This window comes from Astatotilapia calliptera, chromosome 20 (assembly GCF_900246225.1).
Source record: "Astatotilapia calliptera chromosome 20, fAstCal1.2, whole genome shotgun sequence".
Lineage (NCBI taxonomy): Eukaryota > Metazoa > Chordata > Actinopteri > Cichliformes > Cichlidae > Astatotilapia > Astatotilapia calliptera.
Window position 1 is genome coordinate 4,241,966 of NC_039321.1, and position 23,190 is coordinate 4,265,155.

Consider the following 23,190-nt stretch of genomic DNA (forward strand, 5'->3'; position numbering starts at 1 on the left):
CGCAGTACTTGAAATTACTTGCAGTGTAATTTTTCCTTCTTTCCTGTAAAATACATAAAGATATACACTACTTAAAATGACTTATGCAGTACTTTAAATTACTTGCCGATTAATTTGTCTCCGTTCCAGTGAAATACCTGAAGTTATGCAGTTATTAAAATTACTCAAGCACTTTGGAAACTTACATATTACTTAACAAACTTGTTTATTTGTGTCCTGTAAAATGTGCTATATGAAAAGGTTGTGAGCAGGTTTCACCTTACAGTCTCCAGAGTTGCAGGTAGCAGCAATGTACCAATTACATGTACCATCACTGCCAATTAAAGGCTTTGCTTATTATAAAGGATGGGTGTAGCCACGGTGACATCACCCACTGGTTTGCATGGTACAGTTCTCAAATCCTCAATCTAAGTGTCTTCACTGACGCCATTTTTAGCTTTTTAAAATTTGCATGACAGGAGTACGCCCATCTTTTATATACAGTCTATGCTGACAGTGAAGTAGAAAAGGAGAGCTGTTCCTTCCTCGACTGCTTTCCAGCACTCTGCCAGTCAGTTTTGAGTGGGTACTGCTTTTCAGCAGCACAGACAGAAAAAATTGTTGTGCACAGATTTGGCCCTGGCACACAAACTGCCAGCACCAAGAATTATAACATCCTCATAACACAGCTTCATTCGGGTGGATGCAGTTTTCTTTTTGGATGAGTGAGATTCATTCATTCACTCATTGGTTTTGCAGTGAGGTGCACAAACACTGCAGTTACTGGCTCTCGATGCTTCTCGTGGTCAGCTGTATAAACACCACAGACTCACGGCACACCAGTATGAACAGCAGCCACAGTCAGCCAGTTATGCCTCACCTCATCGTTGTCTTTATGAAAAGATAAGAAGCCCCATAAACGACTATTCATGAGCAGAGCAGGTGGAGGATGAAGCTTTTATTGGGGCAAAGTCAGCTAACTTTTTAAGTATCAGATTTAATTGATTATTGTATTCATGCAGCTTTTATGTCCCTGTGTCTCTTGAAATTAAAAATGATTTATAATACTTCAAAATAACTGCCAAAAATAAGCAGCTGGAGGCTTTTCAGCATGATTACAGAGCAGTAAGACTCGCTTACAGAAGCACTCGGGTTTCATTTTGCGACATGTTTTATAATAAACAAAGAAAGTAAATTAGAGCTGAAACTTAATTTGCTGAAACTGAAGCAAAAGTGAGAAAGAGCCAGTGAAATTTTCCAGTGCAGGAGCTTTTCCTGGCAAGCAGCAGACACAATCAGGTCTGAGCGAGGAAGTTGTTTTACACCCAAACTGCTCCTGCTCAGGGGAACTTTTCAAAAAACTGTAAAATCTAGACTTCTGTTTTATAAGCATGCTAAAAAAATATTCAGTCTTTCACAACGAAGGCCTTAAGGCAAAAACTATATGAAAGAAATCCGGTTACAGCTGCTACAATATGAATCACTCGCAGGACTGAATTTGCTGTTGTAATAAGCATTTCAGCCTCCCCGGTATCAGCTCACTGACAGTCCAGAGGTGTTTGGAATAAAACTGAGCATTAATGGGAGTGTTTCCTCCCGTTTAGTGGGTCCCAGTGGACGGCAGCCACACTTCCACCTAAAAGCGAACCTGTTGGGATGTTTCACTCTCTCTCTTGCCTCCCTGTGACAGCTTTCACACGTCCATGGTGTTGACTGCAGCCTGACAGCTGAGAGAGGAGTCACATCACTCTTCATGTCACTGGAGCCAGTTTAAAGTTCAGACTTGCGGCTTTGGGTGAGGACCAGGATCCGGACCGGGACCAGAATTACGCAGGGTTCAGTTTCAGGATTCCTGCACAGACAGGAAGAAACTCGCTCTGTGGTTAAAGTCAGGCGAGTTTCCATGGAGACGGTCGGGGTTACCATGGTGATGAGGAGTATGGCTGACGGCGAGCAGTGAGGGACCTCAGAATGATAGGAATACCAACACGAGTGTGTGTGTGTGTGTTTATAATTGGCTGTGATAAAATATTCTCTTTGATGTTGAAGTGAAGCCAGAACCAGTAAGCAAAGAACCAGTCACCCAGAACCAGCCGTCTGATTTGTGATATACATATACAGTAAGAGTCAACACAAACTTGAGCTGTGACACAAACATCAGTGACAAAACAGCGTGTGTGTGTCCGAGGATGCTCTCCAGCCTCACAAATGTCGTCCAGAGAGACGCAAGAACAAAGATTTGAGCGAGCTGAGGAGATTTCTGCAGGTGTGTTCCTCTTAACCTTGAGCTCTTTTCATCTCTTTCAGAATGACTTGTTATGCTCTTTGTGTAGTATTTGTAGGACTTTCACTCTAAGGAAGGAGTAGCAGCAGTCCTGAATCTCTTCCTTTTGTCAGTGGTTTGTCTGGTTGTGGACTGATGAGGACTGTGGTCTTTAGAAAAGCTTTTGTAGTCTTTTATATCTGTGTGCATCTCTGTAATGGTTCCTCTGACGCCCTGTGAAAGTTCATACCAGTCAATCTTTCCTAATAGGCAGTCTTTGAATGCCTTTATTTATAGACCGGCTCACCTCTTAATAAAGCAGCGTTGCACAATTCACTCACTCCTTAACTTAAAACACCTGACTCCAAGTAGCCTTTGAAGAAGCCGTTAGCACAGAGGCTTGCTTGTTTTTTGCAGCCTGCACTGCACAGATGACACAATGTGTTCAAATGATATAAAAGTGTAGCTGTTGTTGCGCTATTAGTTTAGCGTGGGGCTGTCAAAACTGGTCAAAACTTGTGTTAAAATGTAGAAAAAAACGCCCACACTGTCATGAAAACTGGGTGTTCCCGGGGTTTGAGCTGGAATTCTTTATTATTGTTCACTCTTTGGTTCTTTGTTGTCTTTATTGTCAGTTTTTGTCTGCGCGTGTGTGAAAAAGGAGTCGTCTCGATCAGTGTTTAACTTCTGCTTACCTCTGTTGGGTATAGTATGTGCATAGTGTGTAAATATAAGAGTATTTCACATTGTTTCATATGTTTTCTTGATATTAATACTATATGTAGAGTAAATTAGTGATGTTATAGCTGACCTTGGACCCCCGAGCCCCGTGTCCCACAAAAGGGGCGTTGTGACATATCTCCCAATAATAACACAAGTTTTAAATCAAACTCAGAGAGGATATAATATATATATATATAACACAGGACCTGATGAGGGCACACACACACATTATAACAAAGGTAAATAGCTCATTAAGAAAAATACACACACAAAAGGAACTCAATGAAGTACAAAACAAAATAAAGTAAGAATAGAAAGTACATTACCTTTAAGTAAAGTTACTTAAAAAGTTAAAAAAAAAATACAATAAAGCATGTAAAATGTCTCAAAAATGTTTTAGGAGGGATTTCAAGTCATCATATTTAAAAAAAATTAAAAACAAAAAATTTAAAAATAGATTTGGTTTGAAGAAAGAAAACCAGGCATGAAAGAGGAAAAACAAGCAAATTTTTAGAAAATATGAAACATTTGGCTGCCATACATAGATATAAACATTTCCAACAACTGATATTATGAAACTGAGAGAGAGCATGATCACAAATAGAAATAATAACAGAAACTCACTCTGTCTAAAAAAGTTCATTTGGATTTGGTGCATGGTGTCCTGTCCGGGGAATATCACGCTGAAGTCCCTTCACATTCAAGCTGTAATATCTGTGAAACCATTCACCTGATTGGGCCAAAGAATATTGAGGGCTTCGAATCTGAGAAGCTGTAAATAAAACATCAGTCGCTTTGCTGCAAACCTGTGGTTTCTACAGGCCTCCAAATCTGCTGTCTGTGGTCGGACATCCAAATATTTTACAGAATTCAAGCATCCATCATCCACTCCAGAGTGTCCATATTCATCGAAACACGGTACCAGATATTTACCCTAAAACATTTCAAGGACCTAGTTCAGGTAGTTTTGTGGATAATGGAATTTTAAAATGCCCCCTCAAACCCCTGAAATGTCCTTAAAGCAAAAAAATGAAAAGTTTTACTAAATATTTCTACAGAAACACGTCTTATAAAAGATCCACATCTCTACGTATCCAGCAGCTCTGCAGCTTTGGAGACAAACAGCTGTCAGAACTGTTAGATTTATTTTCTTGTCATTAAACTGCATCGTGTAACTGAATTTAGAATATCTGTTGTTGACAGTTTACAGTCCGATTGTGCTTGTCTGTGATTATAACTTAAATGAAGATCAGACCACATTTAAAATTACGGTAATTTTAAAGGGTTTGCAAACGTTTTCTGGCGACTGAATAATGGTGGTCCCTGTAGCCCCCTGGCACTTTAATCAGGGACCCCCTGGGAGTTCGGGGCCCCTCAGGGCTTTAATCGGGCCTGCTATACAGAGAGAGCTGTTTTTGTTGTCGTTGAACATCTCTGTGTGTCAAACTGTCTCTGGACACGACTCGAGGAACCTCGCGGCCTGCTGGGTGTTCCAGCATATTCGGGACTGATGAAGTGAACTTTACTGAAAACAGGATCTTCACAGCAGCACGCTGAATAGTTTTTATTGAAACTCCAGGCTTTGACACTGTCTCTTTATTTAAATGAGCTCTGCAGACAAAGACCGCCTGAACAAAAGGATGTGAATTTAAATGAACTTTATTGAAAGACTCGGGGTGAACAGTGTTAATGAACAGTCAGGCTTCAACAGGAAGCCTTTATTTAAACAAAGTCTGTGAACAAAGGGGAACAAAATGACAGGACGAAAAAATGAGCTCTTTGGAAAAGCTTTATTGACAGCACGCGGTGTTTACAGTCTTATCGCTGTGTAAAGTTACTGGGGCGAGGCAGCGGAAATGTTAGAACTATAAGCTATATTTAAAGCAGCGATAACAAACCATGAAATGATTTTACTCTAAACGTCAAGGCGTCCAACAACGACTCGATTGTCTCAGCTCTGTGATTAGTCTTTGAGTTTGAAGGTTGGAGCTGATTCGCCACGAGTCTGTTATCACAGTGACTGTTTGAAAGACCTCGCTGACCCTGGATCAGCCTGTAATGATGCACTCGGTTGTTACATTGTATATTTAGAGGGACAGAGCGAGCTTCATGAGACGGTGACTAACAGGATAGTTTGTCCCAATGAGACACTGATTCACTCTGATACTGTCAGGATACACACCGTGTGTTTGTGTTACTTTGTGTGTGTGTGTGTGTGTGTGTGTGTGTGTGTGCTTACTGTGACTGTATCCTGCTGTGTTTAATGAAGGAGGAAGTTCCTGTTCTGTGGTACAATGAGCTGTTTTTACTGTCTCTGTGTTTCCATTTCCTCCCCTTGTGCTGCTCTTCCTTCCTTTTCCCCTCTATTCTTGGCTCTTTCTGTCCATCTGTCTGTATCATTCTGTCTGTCTGAGGCAATATTTTATCAAAACAGCACAAAATCATACATTCAAGGAAATGTCACATGTGCGGATTATAGTATCCTCCATTTTTTTTAAGACTATTTGATTTTGATATTCAGAAAAAAAAACATCCAAAAATTGTCTTGTAATAAAAACAAACTGATCTCAGTGGTTGGATTGACTCATCCATCCACTGGAGGTATTGATTCATTGATCTGTTTCTATGTGGTTCTTGTTATTTAACAGCTGCTGATTCCCAGTTTGACTCTCTAGTCAACCTTGGATTGTTCTGTTTGCCATGTTACAGAAGCGTTTTCAGGACTTGTGCTGCTATTTATTTTAACATCACGTAGTTTGAGCCTCTGAGTGTCTCAGAAGTTTTTTCTCTGACTATATTTGTCTCACTTTTTAGCTGAGATGCAGTTTTGCTGTCTTCTGTGATGGATGAAAGTCTCCTGTACTTTAAAGTGTGTTAGGGGAACTTTGGGCCCTCATGCTCTACCTTGGGTAGATGGGCTGTTGCATTGAATGCCAGTTTTTTTTAATCCATCCATCCATCCTTCCTTCCTTCCTTCCTACCTGGGATTGGGTCGTGGGGGCAGCAGCTCAAACCCAGACTTCCCTTTCCTCCACCTCCTCCTCGGGAGAACATCGAGGTGTTCCCAGGCCAGCCAAGAGATGTAATCTCTCCAGCGTGTCCTGGGTCTCCAGGTATTCAGTCAGGGATTGGTCCGCCAGATCCTCCTTACTTGACTGCCTTCTGACACACACTATCGACCCTCTTTACCAGGACAGCCCTACCAGGCTGTCCTGGTAAATATTACACTTAATGTGTGCTGTTCCTCTAAATGTTGGGCTCAAAATTATATTTTAAATATTGGATTTTTATACGTTACACCCGTACTTTACATGCCGTTGTACTCTTCATTTAAATGTTGGACTGTTCCTTTTAATGGCCTCTGTCAGTGTTCAGATTACAGACTGAAATAATGTGGTGTCACTGCCTCACACTGAAGATTATACAGTCTGTATGTGTGTGTGTGTGTGTGTGTGTGTATAATTGGTATCTTGGAGTGCAGCTGTCTTCATTCACCAGCATCTGTTACACCCCCAACTTAGAAACACACACACACACACACACACACACACACACACACACACACACACACACACACACACACACACACACACACACACACACACACCAGGACATTAAATCATTCCTTCAGTTTGAGTGCACACATTCAGAGCTGCAGACGACATAAGCAGCACGTGAATGTAACAAAGGCAGTAATGAATAAGTGAGAGTAGTGGTGCACGTGTGGCGGCATCGCAGGTGTGTTTCATGTTTGGAGTTTAGATTGTTGCCGTACGTATTTACAACCACATTTGCTTTAGGCTGCTGTGTAACATGTAAACAAAGAGCAGAATGACGCTGTAGTGGAAGGTGAAGGTGTGAGAGTGCAGGTATGGATCACATGACAACACACGGCGTAAACACAGCTTGAAACTGACCTTTCATGAGTTTCCAACCTGAAACAGAGACTTCTGTGCAAAAAACCTGCATCAAAAAGATGTTGCATACAAGGCTGACTCTATGTGTGTGTGCGCGCATGTGTGTGTGTGTTCCATATATGCAGATTATAGCTCTATAATGTCTCAGTTTGCAGAGTTACAACCATCAGATTAACTCCACAGATTAGTGTTTGAAGGCAGGCTGCCTAATCTACTGACTGCGTGTGTGTGTGTGTGTGTGTTTCAGGGGCAGGTTTAATGGGGATTTAAAGGACTGGTGGCCTATTTGGAAGCTTCGGTTTAATTTTTTTTGTGCACCAAAAATAAAAATTGAATGCCGAGTTTGGTTCAGTTTCGCAGATCAGATAGAAGCAGCAGAAAGTAGAGGAGCACTCGCTTCCACAGCAGGTGCCCTATTTCACAGTTTTAGTGAAAGAAATGTAGCTCTGCACACAGATTTTATGGATTATGTCTTCAGCCATGTGCTACATCTCCAAATTTTCATGAAATTCTGCCTCGTTTTGTGTAATCCTGCAAAACAAAACAAATTTGAACCTGTAAGAAGAACAACAAGATATCAAACTCTGAAACAAGCTTTTATTTAAAGTAATATTTTAGCAATAATTTAGATTCCTGAATGGATAGTTACATTTCTAGAAGAATATTCTTGCTTACTTTCCCCTCTATATGTAGCACGAGTGTTCGTAAATATGAATTTGTGAGTAAACTAATGCAGTGGCAGCACCACTGCATTAGTTTGGTTTGGTGGTTTGAACTCTTGCCTCACAGGAAGTGGGTCCAAATCTTTCATCCTCCACTGAAAACACCAACTTACTGCTGCCGTTCGTGGTCGAGGACACGTGCACAAGGTTAAATAAAGAAAAAGAGAAAAAGAATTTTATTTTGAAGTCGCACAGCTTCTGAGTTGTTTGATGCAAACGTATTTATCCCTGCCACGCACACACACATGCACAGTGTTGTGATCTCAATCAGCAGTGGCACAGAATCTCCTCCTCTCATCTGGAGCCCTGCGCAGGCAGTCAGCCTGATAACTATCGAGGAGCGAGAAGAGCAAAGGAGGAGGAGTTGTTTTAATTAAAATGAATTAATTCATCATTGATGTGAACATTTAACAAAAAACTCATGCAGACAACGCACAAAGTGGTGCACAAACATTCACCAGAGTGCGGGAAATGAAGCAGAGGATGCTTACAATTTTACATGATGGGCAAGAGTAGGCATATCGAGCCAAACACACACAATCGTGTTTTCATGTCTTTGTGGGGACATCTAATTGACATAATGCTTTCCCTAACCCTTGCCATCAAAAATTAATGCTTAACCATAACGTAACTGTAACCTTGACCCTAAAACCACATTTTGAGCCTCAAAAGCACCTTCAAACTTGCAGGGGGCGGGGTTTTGTCCCCATAAGGGTTGTTGGTCCCCACATAAATATGTAAACATGTACAGACACACACACAGAGCACTTTCAAGCACGGAAATGTTTCTCGCTTTAAGCTCTCATATCAGTGCATCAAGTTTCCCTCTCTTTAATTGATTAATATTTTTTAGCTGCACCAGAGTCTTCTGCAGGAGGTCCGGGTGGATGGAGGATAAACAGGAGGAGGTCAAGTGTAGCTGCGTACGCTCAAAGGCAGAAGTGTTCATTGTTTTTGTGACGTTTGTTAAATAGTGCATGCACGCCATCCACTTTCATAGATCTTTGGTGTCAAGTCTTTGGTGAATTAGTCACTGGCGGAAATGAAAACAGAAAGGAAACAGCTAAATTTGACCTAATGTGAAACCGAGACTCACTGAAGAAGTTTACAGATCCAAAAATGTAGTGACAAGTAAAAGTGATGAAAATGCAGTTACACGCATGTGTAGCTAGAAGAAGTGTTCAAGCATGGTCTGATATGTGTGTGTAAGGTTCAATGTTTGCATGCTGATTAACCACACATCAGTAATAAGCGGTTAGACATTGTGGTCACGGTTGAATTGCATTTTCCTCAAAATGTGCTCACAGCTGCTTCTCAGCTCTACAGAGGCACCTTTGTCACAGAATACCAGCGTGTCAGTGACGAGCCTGCAGCCTGTTGTTCCCACATTAAAGCACATCTGAGCTGTTAGTTATGAAAATATTTGCAGATGAGTCTCCGTTAGCTGATGATGCAACGCTCAGAAACACTGTCAGTCAGTCAGGGTCGGGGCTCCCGCGGCGCCCCTTCCTAACATTCTCTGGGTCTGGCTCCTCATTTCCCTGCAGAGTTACACGACTTACAACATCTCAACCACCCCCTCTTGTTAATGAGATGAGCTCCACATCTGCAAGTTTAATCCAAACCTGAGAAACCTTCAGCACGGAGTCTTATAAACTGTTGAACCGGTTTGTCCAGTTTATTTAGAGAAGTGTGTGAGCAGGAGGACTCTGACCCAAACTGCCTGATGAAAGATCCGACAGTTTACAGACACGCTGCTGCTTTATCTCAGATCTGCTGTCTGCTACAGAGGGCTGCACATGAAACGCGCGAGGCTTCGAGACGAGATACAAGAAACGCAGGAGGATTCGAAAACAGAGACGCAGGGAGATAAAAGATAAGAAGATAAAACGAAGAGATTAAACACTAGAATAAAAATCACAGAACAGTGGAAGATCTAAATAAACCAAAGGCACCGACGCAGAATGAAAGTCTGGTTCTGGTGAAGAGCCAGGGTCGGTCCTCTCATCCAGGATGAGGTTTCTCATCAGCTGCTCTCTTCTCCTCCGCTTGCTTGAAAGTTTAGAGGTGTGAATGAGGATGTTTGTCAGTTTCTGAAAGGCAGAGATTTTGTAGAAATGTGTGATTTTCACAGTAATGAGCCCTTGTGGTTTTCTCAGAGGTGATAGTGGTCAGAGCGAGGTGACAATTTTCAAGCATCACAAGTTGAAAATGTGACAGCTGCATTGTCAGGGTTTTTCTGAGTATTGCTCAGCCACTGCCTTCATATTAGACATAAAAGAAGAAGTCTGGGAGTCGTAATGAAGCATATCTGCTGACCTCATGGAGACGGGTATCACGTTTCATTATAATTATTATAGAATATATATAGAGGGAGAAATGTGTCCTTATGCTTTAATTCAGCTACACCTGATCAGCAGGAAACATAAATGCATACAGGAGAACAACCACAGGGAAGACGAGAGAAGTAAAATGTAAGACACGGGAGGTAAAGTGGAAATTCAAAATCCACTTTTTAAAAATCCAGGCAGCCGTCATGGACATAGAGGCAGCCAGCTTCAGCTGGACGGGCTGTTTCTGCCTGCTCGGCAGCTTCTTACAACCGACGCTATTTTTCTTTATCAATTAGTGCACCCTGGAGTTCATGTGGAGCCCATCTGTATACTCCAGGGCCATGAAGCAGTGAGGGAGGAGGATAGATGGGTTTATTTTGACACACCGTCATCTGTTCAAAGAAAGACTTCACCTTATCGGCTCCTCGGAAAAACTCCTGACAGATAAGAGTCCGCTTTAAGTTCATCAAGTTTTTATTCAGTGGATTTCCAGCATCAACAGATCAGCCTCTGTTAGTGAGTAACAAGGTGTCTTCGTCTGGATCACCTGTGGTGGTGAGGAGCACCGCAAGGATCTTTACTAGGTCCAGTTTCCTTCCTTGTATGAATTCTTTGGTTCCTATTTGTAGAAAGCCTCAGATCTTTCTGTTTTCATGGAGATGACACCCAGCTATACTTTAAGTTTTTTAAAATTAGTTTCCCTTTCACCACATTGTTGTTACTCTAACCATGATGAAACAGGTCTGCTAACCTCAACAGAGTGTTTATTTCTACCCAGAATGGATCTGTTCTCTAAACTGCAGCAGGTTATTTTTTTAGCCCCAAACCATCCATTTACCACAGCACTGTCACATAAGGAAGAGTTAATTACTGGTTTTAACGGTTTACCTCTTGCTGGTTTGCTGCAGCGGATCCCCTGAGAGTAATAAAACACCAATGTGGTGCATCAGGTTGGAGGACGTGTCAGTGGTTAATGAATAACATAATGCTTTCCTCTGGTTTCTGTGGCATTTTCAGATTGTTGTTTGGAGCTCAGCATGTGTGACGGTCGAGCTTCTTCTTTCTTTTGTGAAAATAAAACCCTTTACCGGAGTTAGCGGGCGAATCTGAGGCTACCACAGCAACAACCTGGGAAACCCTCCATTATTAAACATTACTGAACAGGTTGTTGTGTAGCTCCCCACCATATAACCCAGTATATACCAGTCTCCATGTGTGTTCTGGCTCGTTTGACTTTGGGGGTTGTATAAAACTGTTTAAGTGGCAGGGAAAACCCTGGATTTTGACTTCCGTAAACTTCCTGCTGCTGAACACTGGGCTGAATGTGAACACTGGGCCGAGTGACGAAAGAGCTGATATTTTACTCTGACGGATGAATGCATGCATGAGTGAATAGCCTCTGTGTTTGTCGGAGACCTTCTGACCTCACTACGGGATCACTTCCTCTGACGCTGGTGCTGTTTGATATCGCTACCAGGCCGACTGTAAACCAGTCACATGTGCAGAGTAAGACGCCGACCTCGTGTAGAACCTGAAACGCCATCAGTCGGCATCTTCTGCTCTTTTAGCCTCTTTCAGCTCCTGTTTTTGGTTCTGTGTTTACTATTAGAACCCAGAGACATGATCTGAAAACCTCTTTAGCCTGCCTGAACTGCAAAATCCACATTCACAACAAATACGTAATGTTGCCTTTCAGAGAGATATTTCAGCTTTAATTGCACCACTTTTAATTAAACAGACTATAAACTGTGTTTATTATCCCACTGTATTTAATGACAGTGTGAAAACAGATTTAATTGTTATAGTAGCAAAGCTGCAGACAATTATGAGCTGATTCTGCAGCTCTGCTCTTTACAGCGAGTCATCCCTTTGTTCAGCTGTCCAGCTACAACTGTACAGCTCTGCCTCACTCTTGGCGGTGTTTTATGGAGAAACGTCTATAAAAAGCCACATGCAGCAAACAACTGACAGACAGAGACGAGCTGCTGAATATAATGGAGACTTTAGTATTCTGCAAAAAACAAAACAGAAATGTAAGTTTCCTTGAAGTATAAAAATTAGCATAAAAGAGCATTAAGTATGAAAGTGTGTGCACGAAAAAGAAAAATTGCAATCTAAACAAACAGCCAACAAAAAGGCTCGATATGGAGCCTCGTATGAACAATAAACTGTGTGAAATAAAAGTTAATGATCCTCCAGGCTGGATTATTTGTCTTTAAAGTCGCCTCCGTTCAGGAGTTTATATCACAAAACAAAGAAAATTCCTCACATTGTCGACAGTAATCCTTAAAGCGTGACTTTACAAGCTGCTGAGTCTTAAAATAGAACAAATCTACAACATCTGTCTCTGACTTCAGCTCAGCTTAAGGACGAACATCTTCAAAGAAAAACGCGAAAACATGAATAAGACATGAACTCTCCAAAAAATTAACTTCATGTACGCTTCCTGTTGTTAAAATCTGAAACAAACGGACTCTTAAGATCAGATTTTATTGCTGTAAGAGGGAGTGAAGGCTGGATTTATCAGCAGCGAGGACACTGATCCTCAAAAAGAGACAATGACAACACAAAAACACGGGAGGGTCGTAATCCCTGGTTTTTGTCTTCAAGGTCACCGAATGCCTCAGCTGGCTCTGCGCTGTCGGTCGTCCTTCATTCTTTTTAAAACGCCTGACAGCGACAGACCGAAGCTGCTTTAGTGCTTCAGCGTTTGTGACCTGATGACTGTGTTTGATTAACAGGGGGCGGAGCCACAGGCTGTGTTCATTAAAGGACAGGTTCAGTTTTTAAAGTCAGTCTTAAATTGACTGCGAAGGGTTGGAGGTGGGAGGTTTTTCCTCGGCCTGTTCACACACATGTAGATATTAACCTCAGCTGAAGATGCCAAAATACTTATGACACTCACACTTATGATTCACTTAGAGGGCAAGTATTGGTGAGCAGCTGTCAGAGAATCTCCCTTTTCCCAGTTTGGATTAAACTGGTGAAGCATCCAGTCTCAAAGAGAAGTTCTCAGTGCACTTTAGCCCAAGTCCTCTTTAAATGTGCTGATGTCAGATCTCGGGCGTGTGCAGGTTAATAAGCGAGAAGCGGCTGTATTGACGAGGACAGATGAGCAGGAGCAGCTCGGTCTATAGATCATCAATCAATAGCTGCGGTGATTGATTAGCTGTACACTCCACGTAGCTCATTAACTCATTATAGGCTCCGGCAGGCAAACAGGAAGTGATTCATTGCTTGACCTCACAGTTGGCCTTGAAGGCAGATGGCTGATGAAGAGCCAATAAAGGAGTAATCCACCCAAAACACGAGACTGTGGGCACACGGCCAGGAGATGCAGGAGACACTTTGACAGGGTGAACACGCCTGTTTCCATGGTTTCCTAGCTCGAATGATGACAGAAACCTTTAGGGACTTTAGACCCTCAGGGGCCCGCAGCCGCTGTCTGCTTTGCCCCGATGACAGCTCTGACATCTCAGACTGCGGACGGGGAAATGTCTGTGATTACACATGAAAATAATGCCGAAACCATTGATTTATCAGGGAGCCGATCAATAATTCATCTGCGGTGCTGACAATTGTTATTGATTAACACCTGAACCCCGGGGGTCAGATAAACCTGCTGGATGTGAGAGTTTGTCAACATGTTGACCAAGAGAAAAAAAAGTCTTCTGCCTCAAGTTGAATGAAACTTCATTTCACTAACAGAGACGGATACTCATAGACTGTATATGAAAGATGGATGCAGCCACTGTGACGTCACCAACTGCTTTCTGAAAGCCTCAAATCCTTTTTTTATGAAAGAAAGCTGCCTGCTTGTTTATCCCTCTCTCTGACCCTAGTATGACCATAGTTTTCAAAAATGAACTTTGTGTTTTATCTAGTATTATGTGACACTTGCACCCATAAAGTCAATTTTACTGAGGCCAAAGAGCGCGGGAGCCCAGGAGCAGTTTCCCTTCTATACAACTGGAAGTCTTCTTTCAACCAGAGGAGTCGCCCCCTGCTGGTCATAAAATAATACAAGTTTAAGGAACTGAGTTCAATTTTCAGACTGTTTAACACCTGTTTATATGTTTCTTCTAGTGCGATCGTTCCATCCGTCGGGCTGCACGGTGTCAACGCGTCAGGGCAGTTAGCTTGTTAACGCGTTAGTGCCGTCCAATCCCACTCATGGAGCGATCCACGCTAACTTGATAACTGAGATTTGGGGCGTTAATGCAGTAATGGCATTAACGTCATTTTAAAGAGATTAACGCTGACAGCACTAGTTTCTACTGTTTTATCACCTGTTTTACTCCACACAGGGCCAAAACTTTAAAAAATTAGCATCATGTTGTATTCAATAAGACTTTAAAGTAAAGGCTGAGTCCATAAACTCAGAATTGTGTTTGCAGAGCTTATAAATCAGGTGAGTCATTTTCCCATAGACTTCCATACAAACTGATCTGATTTGAAGCCAGAGAGGTCACCCCCGGCCGTTAGAAGAAAAGTTGGGATTAATGCACTTCACATCTGTGCTGATGTACATCTTTGTGTTCCTCCAGAACGTCCTCCTGATGAAGAAGGTTCCTCTTCCTCACAGCTCAGTTTCTACATCACAGCAGCAGGTTGCCTCAACAGGTTGGTGCGGCTCTAATCTCGGTCTTCTGATAAGTCCGGATGTCCTCACCGGTGACCTCACAGGCAGCTGCCACATGGCTCCTGATGATGTCATCATTCTTGAACATCACTGAGACTAAACGCTTGCCCCGTAGAGTTGCCTTTGTGTGGTATTCTGCTGCTTATTGTGTCTGTATTGCATTTCACACCTGAAGCCTTGAACCTTTCTCAACTGACGGAGCTGCACGTGAGAACGAGTTGGACGTTAAACAGTCTCTAACCTGCCAGCTCCCTGCTACAAAGTCCATGTGATGCTTGATTGTGCCCATGTGAGAGTACCGCAGCTAATTGTTCAGTTAATTCACAGCGAGTGAGTGGGCGTCGTGTGTGCTGCCTCTGCGCCCTCGCCTAAACCAAACGGATTAGAAACGAGAACGAGTCGGAAGCGGACTATTTCCTGCTGCGCGCTGCACATTAGAAACGACAACTGTGGAATAAGTCCTGACCTGATTGTTCCGACGCCGAAGTTCACGTGTGAAAACGGCTTATTACAGTCGCTGGGAGTTCAGTGATAGATGGAGGATGCAGTGATCTAATTAGTTGGTACAGAGAATCTGCAGATTCAGGATCAGTGACCCAAAGATCATCAGAGAGAGTTACTGCAACAGAAGAGCCATTGTTACCAGGGCGCCTCTCTCTCTGTGTTCCTGTGTCTCTCTCCCTCTCGTAGGGTAGTCAATCGCGTGATTAATCAAACTTTTGCGTGATCAGGTTTCAGCTGCCTTGCTGTTGAAATGAGTTTCTGCAGATTACAGACAGGAAAATTCAGACAGATGACTTTAATAAAAGAAACATTTCTACGGCCATAAATTCACCCAAAATTAAATTCCACATTCAGCTGTGTCATAAGAACATATTTTTCATTTCCGTCTCCTGTCTCTCATACAGCTATATCTGTATCCATATCTATAAACACAGATGTATTTCCCGTCATGTGTTAGTTTGCGTTAACCTAATTTATTTCACTGATTGTTAAACGAAACGACCCCGAAGATAAATAAAGGTGAATTAGATTTTTTGATTTTTATCTGGGACACGTCGCCTCGCTGCATCGCACACACACACACACACTTCCCCCCAATTACTGCGTGTCACCTTTCACCTCCTCCTCCCCTCCCCCCTCATTCATTACTCCGCCTGGTTGGTTCGTCTCTGTACAAGCTGCTTTTCACGCTCTCTAAACCTGCCCCCTTCTCTCACCCCCACCTCCCCCTTCATCACGTACCTCTCCCCTCCTCCCGCTCCTCCTCGACCCATCCTCCGCCCCCTTTAAAGCCTCTTCACTCGTCCTTCATCTTTTGTTTCTACTGCAAAGCCTTACCTGGGAAAAAACACACGCACCCCGAAATATCATATCTTATCTCATGCCGAAGTCTCGAGGAGGGCTGCGCTGTGAAGTTTGACATAGCCAGCCTTCTTTTGTGTTGGCTGCCTATACAAAACCTAAAACTCCAATCAGAGATAATGGGTATCACATCAGCGGTTATCAACTTTCTTTGTTACCCCAGGCTTTCTTCCTCAGGCTCACATAAAAGAGGGCTTTTGATGCATCAATTGACTCTTTGCACAGCAAATATCTACACTGGTGCAGAGAAAAGACGAGATAGCAGGATGCTGGCAGAAAATAGTTACCTCTGTAACTTCATATATGAATATATTTTTTCTATTATTCATTGGATTCAGTGATGCCGATCATGTCTAACGAGAAACTGCATGAAGGCCCTTTGAGTGCCTGCAGACTGATTCCCAGCAGTTAACAAAGCTCTAAAATTGTAGAAATATTTTCTAAAACTAGAAATATTTAAACATGCTCACAAGAAGTGCATTTAGCTGCTTTTAGCTGTAATAACAGCTGCAAATCAACACTAAACATGACATATATTTATGCTCTTTTTATTTTTCCCCCCATTCTGACCTGCATGCATGCAAACTCCTGAGGGAATCCTGAGGGAAAAACAGGCTGCAGCCTCCTCGTGACTATGAAAAATCAGTGGTGACTGCACTGACGTTTTCGCAATTAGTTGTGGCGACCGCCTGGTTTATAAACAGGAGTGTGCAACATGCCCAAGACCTGGGCGAGCACTTGCACTAACACGTTGATTCTGCAGATTGGTTGGTGGGAGGCAACCTGACTCCAAACAATCAGACAGATTGATGAAAACTTGCAAATAAATGCAGACAGATTGCGAACATATTTGCAATCTATCTAGGCAAGGAAATCCCAAAAAGTTGATTCTGTTCATCTGGATGAACCGTTTTCAGTGGCAGAAACATACCTACGGGCCAGTGGACACTTTCAATGATGAAGATGTGCACTTTCTGGATGGGCGCGGAGTCAAGGAGGCCATTTACGTGAAAAGGGAAAGACCATCTCTGAATCAAGGAGGGAGCCTAAGAGGACCTCTTTCACCATCTTACAATGCTGTGATTGCAGCCATTCCCCAACACACTGTGAATGGTACTCATGGCCATTGATCAATGGTCATGGCAATTTGCATATTAGTGATCAAAAACCTGACCTCACAGTCCATTGTTCCCTCAGTGGTGCTAGTTTCAGTTATTGTGAAAATGTACTGTTTAAAAGATTGGGGAAACCTGCAGTCAGCTGAGACTGAAGACGTCACTTGGACGAGTGACGAAACGTTTCTCTGTCCAGATGAACAGAATCAACTTTTTGGGATTTCCTTGCCTGGATGATTGAGCATCTACATGGAACCACAGTAGGCCAGGTGTAAAGATCCCTTTATGAAATATTGAAAACTCTGACTTTAGTCTCACTGTACTTCAAGAATCTATTCACTTTTCTTCATGTCTACATCAGATGTTTTAGGATGCACGAGCAAGCAGCAGAAAGTAGCAAAGTTTTGAATTTCAAGTTAGCAAGTTTCAAGTTTGTTTTGTTCCCATGGGTGTTATCTCCACTGTGATTGGCTCAATTTATTTTTTATTTGTCCAGTTTATTAGCAAGATTGCTCAAGAAGTTGTGTGTGGGTGGATGGTATCCAGAGCTCGGCCCAACATCATGAACTTTTAGAGTTGTTTCAGACCGGGATCCAGAAGCAGGAATCTTGAAGGAAAAATTTAATATTTTTTTATCCCTCCTTTCATCCTTTGAGATGAAATATCTACTACTAACCCAAATATGATTCTGAATCGAGGGTGTAGAGAAACTTTCCAGCCTTGGTGGAGGTATGTGGTCTGTTGTTGTTTGTTGAACAGCTGCTGAAACTAATGGAAAAGCTGAGAACATGAGTGTGTGGCTCAGTGAGGACACAGTCCTGCAGTGGATTATTTAGAAAAAGAGAGCAGGCTATAATTGGTCGCATGTTTTATTTCCTTTGTGTGACTGGCAGTAAATTGTCGAGTGGACGGATTTTAAATGGCCTTTAAATAACGAGTGTTTGTTTGAGACGTTAATGCAGAAATATAAAATCACATCATGGACGCTGCTGCACCAGCTGGCCACACACACGGCCGTTCTCCTATCTTTGCGAGGACCCTCAGGCACACACTGCACTCCTGGGACACTCGGGCCCGGATTATACTGGGTTGCGGATGCACACACGGACAGCTGCAGGCACAACGGACGGGTGGTTGCTCTTATTATATGCACTTTCTGGTCTGCTTGGAGAACGCGTTACTTATATGCAGAGTTGGGTGGCGGCAATGCAGACAAGTCTACACAACAACAGCGACAATGTGAAGTTTGCAGACAACCGCACAAAAGCCCGATGACTTAATTTAGCCCACGAGTGCGGAAAGTGTGACGCTTTTGTAACCCTGAGCGTAAACCTGCTTCTGCTCCACGGATCTGAACCCTGAGCGGCCCTTTGAGGCCCGTCCCAGAGTGAGGCCTGAACAAAATGTCCCCACAAAGATAGATAGTAGCTAATCCTGGGGTACGGCTGTGTGTGTTTCTCTTTGTGTGTTTGATTGATGTGATCGGTGTGTGTGTGTGTTCAGTAGTGCGTGTGACCCTAAGTATGCGTGTGTGATTAATATTACATGAGGGCTCCTGATGAGAGGTGGACAAACACTCCCAGCTGAGCTCTAACACACACACACACACACACATGAATGAATGCATGAGTATATCGTCTCACACACACACACACACTGAGTAACTTGAGGTCACACACATGTTTTACCAGCAGAGTGTGTGTCACAGATAAGATGACGGCGATAACAGACACACACACACTCGCGCACGCACCAAGTCTTCACGCTGTCTTCACATCACATTAAACAGTCGGTGGTTACCATGACGACCTGAACACTTTGGGATTCTCACCTGCTGTGACCTGTCAGCTGTGAACCAATCAGGCGACAGAAAACAGAAACTTTCACTCACCTTAGCAGAGACGTTTAGTGTCGAGCCCGAGCCAATCTGATAACGTGAGTCTGCTCGTTGCTCTGCTGCTGGATTTCATTTCTGTGTGGGACAAAAAACCTGACAAAGGAAGAGCAAAGAAGAGCAAACAACATCAAAAAGACATGAATAAGACCGACCTCGGTCCGGAGCAGGGAAATGACGAGCACCTGCTGCAATTTGAAGACTGTGAGAACATGTAGGAGACTAAGCAGCTGGTTCCCATCATGCACTGTGGCTCGCAGTGGGATTGCTGGGCCGCCCACAGCAGCAGCTGATGGAGGAGAATCAAAGAGACGCGTCGGCTGTGGGACATCCTCAGAGAGACGTCCTCAGAGGGACTCTGCTTTCTCTGTGAGACGCTTCATTTCGCTGCAGAGGAGGTTTTACTGAAGAAGGCGGCGTTCCCCAAGCACGCGAAATCTGAGCCCCGAGCCTGTTAATTATGACTCAAATATCTCATAACATGTATAACACGGACAGATAACGTCCGGATGCCTGCTTTGACAGGAAGTGGCTCCAGCGTTGTCAGATTTTGGCAGCTGTATCCTGTAATCCTGCAGGTAAATTGGTTTTGATTTGTTTCCAGTTGTGAAAAGGCAGTTTTCAGACTGTCAGCGAAACATGAGGCCAACATCCTCAATCAGAGAACTGCAGGTTATATGCAAGCAGAACAGGAAGTTTATCTTATACCTACCACACTCTACAAGACTTTGAAAAGACTTGCTATGGTCTGGGAAATTGTCATGTCTAAAGATAATGTGTCGGTTTTTAGTCAGAGAGAAGGCCAAGTTGGAAAAATGTACATTAATATTAGAGAAATCTGAATTTATCAGTCATTCAAGAAAAGAAAAAGACTTTTTTATGCTCACTCTACACCTAACCATCAAAATGAGCTTCCACAAAACTGTCAGGATTTTAATGCCACGATGGAAATTTGTCTGAGACACTAAAAGTGCTTGAAAAGTTTGGTGCGAGGCAGGCATTAGTGTTAGAAATGAGAACGTATACCTCACATTGAGGCGCGCACACAGCATGTTTAGATTCTGTGTTACTTCCACTTCCTGAGGATGTCATTGTGTCTGATCTCTATCCAAAATAAACCACGAGAAACCCACAGAAAGTTCTGACTCTGCCTGAGAACCTTTTAGTATTTAAGTTTTCTTCAGCATCAAAGTGAACAGAGATAGATGTCTGAAGATTCACGATGCACTTCAGATAGCAGCTGCTCGGCTTTCATGCGAGAAAAAGTCGCTTCTGTTCAATTAAAGCAGTTCATGAGAAAACATGAACTAAAAAAACAGACCAGGAGAAGCTCATCAATAATCAGTCAAATATCTGGAACACTTATTTATATAAAGTGTGTGATTCCACTGGGTTTGGTTGAGATTAGTCCGAATTGATTTAGCAGCAGATTCTCCCCAGTCCTGCTCTGTTTGCATTTTCACTTCATTTAAACTAACACAAAGTTTTGACTAAACAAGTATAATGTAATAATTTCCCACTGCATGTACTGGTGGCTGTTTGTTCCGGTTCCAACAGCAGGAACTGCCTTTGAAGAGCCTCTTTTACTGCTATTTTCGGGGCAGAACAAACGGCCTACTCTGGGGTAGGTACTTCTCTGGGCACAGAAAACTGCAGGGTGGAGGTCGACTTGGAGAAAACGATGACAAGAAGCACCAAATGTATTAGCGGTAGCATTCGTCTCCTCTTCCACTTGACTATCAACAACATAAAACTCATCATTTAGGTGGATGCAACAAACAGCAATGATGCAACTGCATCACAAAGCTGTTGCAAAATCATTTCATCATCAGTTCGATCTGATGGATCCTACTGCACAGTAGTGGAAGCATAAAGTCTAAAAGGGTCGGTTAGAGAGCAGCAGACCTCCAGGCTGAAAAGGAAACCAACACGGAAGTGGAAAAAAGAAGCTGCAGTTCCTCCAATGACCACTTGAGGCTGTTTCTAAAACCAATTAAACCCCCATAGACTCCCGTGTTAACGCTTCCGTAAAGGAGTTGTCATGTGTGCTACTGTGGGGTCTTTACCTTACAGTATAAAGCGCTTTGAGGCCAACTGTTGTGTTGATTTGCTGCTATTTAACAGTCCAACTTTCCTGCAGTGCAAAGGCACCCTCACAAAGATGGATCAGTGCCTTTCTACTCAACATGAGCACTCAAAGTGCTTCCTACTACACGTCTCATTCTCCCAATCGCACAACTCCATGCCTGAACACTTTTTCATCCATGCACACACCCCAATAGATGCACTGGGGACATCTCAGGGTTTGGTATCTTACCCGAGGATACTTCAACATGTGGACCGGGGTAGCCGGAGTAGCTTAACCACACGAGCCACAGCCGTCTCGATAACCGCGTGCAAATAAAACTTAAACCACTTTAAAAATACTCAGAACTCTTGTTTGTGTGAGAAACGTTGAGCTTTGCTGGTCGGTTTCCTTTCAGGTGTAGCAATGATTTTTCATTCTCATAAACTCACATGCTTGTTGAATATGTCGAAGCGCCTGGTCTGATCGTGTAATAATAACAGAAGTTTGCAGGTGGTGCTGCAGTATGTTGGGGCTGGATTCATGGTTGGACTCCTTCAGCCCACAGCAGCTCACACAGTTGCAGGGGTGTGGCGACACTCTGATTTACTACCTCTCGCCCTCTCTTTCTCTAACTTCACGCTTCAACCTACCTATTAAATATTAATATAAGACCACGCCCCCTCTGACACCACCTAGAAGTGTGGCCGATAAGCCCCGCCCCTTTTATTCCCAGTGGGTCTCTCTCTCTCTCTCTCTTCCCCGCTCTCTTTGAATGTCTCGCTCTCTCTCTCCCTGCTTCCTGTGAACGTCTCTCGCTCTCTCTCTCTCAGAACAATGTGTCGTTCACAATAATGGGATTACAGCCATCTAGCCGGCTGCTCTCCCTCCCTCCCTCTCTCTCTCTCTTGTCATCCCCTCTCTCTCTCCATCTGTCTGTTGGTAGTCCTGCGTCCTCCCTCTCTCCCCCTCTCTCTCGCCCGGTGTTCAGGCTCTTTCAGTTCTTGTCGCCTCTTTAATTTTAATTTTCTGGAGGAATGAAAGAAAAACGGACTGTTTCCTGAAAGAAGTAAGTGCCCGTTTCTCTCCCCCTCTCTCACTCCGTCCTCGCTGTGCGCTCCTCTCGCTCGTAGAGGAGGCTTTGATTGACAGCTGACTCTCCTTAATTGCGCCGTTATTTAATTAGTGGAGCAGGAATCAGATCAGTGGCACAGAGCCGTGGACTCTGACCGTCGCTTTCTCTCGCTGTGCGCAGAAGTTTCCCGCAGCTGTGTTTCTTTTGCTCTGAAATGTGTCGCTGACTGTTGAATTCTGTTTTCACGCTGGTTTTATTCCGTGGTAGTGCAGTCACGGCTTCAGTAAAGTGTTCAGAGTGATGAACTTCAGACATGTCAAACAAGAAAGAAAAGAAGCTACAAACGTGAAGCATCTCCCTGTAAACATCTTTTTGTGTCTTCCTCCTGCTGCTGGCAGTTTATTCAGCGCTGTGCGCATAAAGGTGCAGCCGCTGTGTCAAGCTCTGTGACAAAGCTGCCGCTGTTTGAGGGCTTTATTCAATTAAGATGTGGAAGAATTTCCCACGAAAACCCTCCCCTCCACTTAAAAATGTGCCAACCCGAGGATGCACGAGTCCATGTAATGCTGAAATCTGTGTGCTTCTTTGCAGCAGAGACTCATGGTCATGGTCTGTGTCTGAAGTCTCATTTGGGACAAAAATGTTTGACGTGAAACAGATAAAAACTCACCGACAGTGAAATAAAATAGAAACAGTAGATCCTGCAGTTTGAAATGAAAAGTGTCCCCCGTGTGCAGTGATCGGTAACTTAACCCTTCATTATTGTGTCTGAGTTGTGTTGTTTCCTTTGAAAGCTGCTTGACAATGTACACTGTAGAAGAAGTGCGGCGGGTCTCCATCTATCCATCCATTCACCCATCTGTTAGCTCTGCCTGCTTTATCCTTTGGAGAGAGGCAGGGGGGCTGCAGCCTTTTGCAGCTGACATTAAGCGAGAGGTGGGGTTCACCCTGGACAGGTCACCGGTCGATCACAGGGCAAAAATGCAGCATTGCTGCAAAAGTACAACACTGTGCAGTAAAACCCTGGAAATCTTTATTCAGAACAAAATATTTTACAGTAAATTACAAGTAAAACATCAAATTCAGGATGAAGCAGC

The 23,190-nt window shown here is 43.3% G+C and overlaps 1 protein-coding gene and 1 long non-coding RNA gene across 4 annotated transcripts in view; one reads left to right on the forward strand and one right to left on the reverse strand.

Annotated features, from left to right (window-relative positions):
* Positions 1-23,190, forward strand: part of plxnb3 (plexin B3) — an 89,222-nt gene that overhangs the window by 13,986 nt on the left and 52,046 nt on the right. Inside the window, exon 2 of the mRNA XM_026155157.1 lies at positions 14,485-14,560. The gene's annotated coding sequence lies outside the window, so the exon portion shown is untranslated. The remainder of the gene's footprint in view (positions 1-14,484; positions 14,561-23,190) is intronic.
* Positions 9,438-21,675, reverse strand: LOC113013923 (uncharacterized). Of its 3 annotated transcripts, none has more exons than XR_003270889.1 (3): positions 21,471-21,674; positions 18,951-19,049; positions 9,438-11,948 (listed from the first exon to the last, which is right to left on the reverse strand). It is a non-coding gene; the product is annotated as an uncharacterized LOC113013923 (long non-coding RNA). The 3 variants fall into 3 exon arrangements; XR_003270890.1 differs by lacking the exon at positions 9,438-11,948 and adding an exon at positions 14,656-15,341 and having other exon boundaries at positions 21,471-21,675; XR_003270891.1 differs by lacking the exon at positions 9,438-11,948 and adding an exon at positions 15,358-15,920 and having other exon boundaries at positions 21,471-21,675.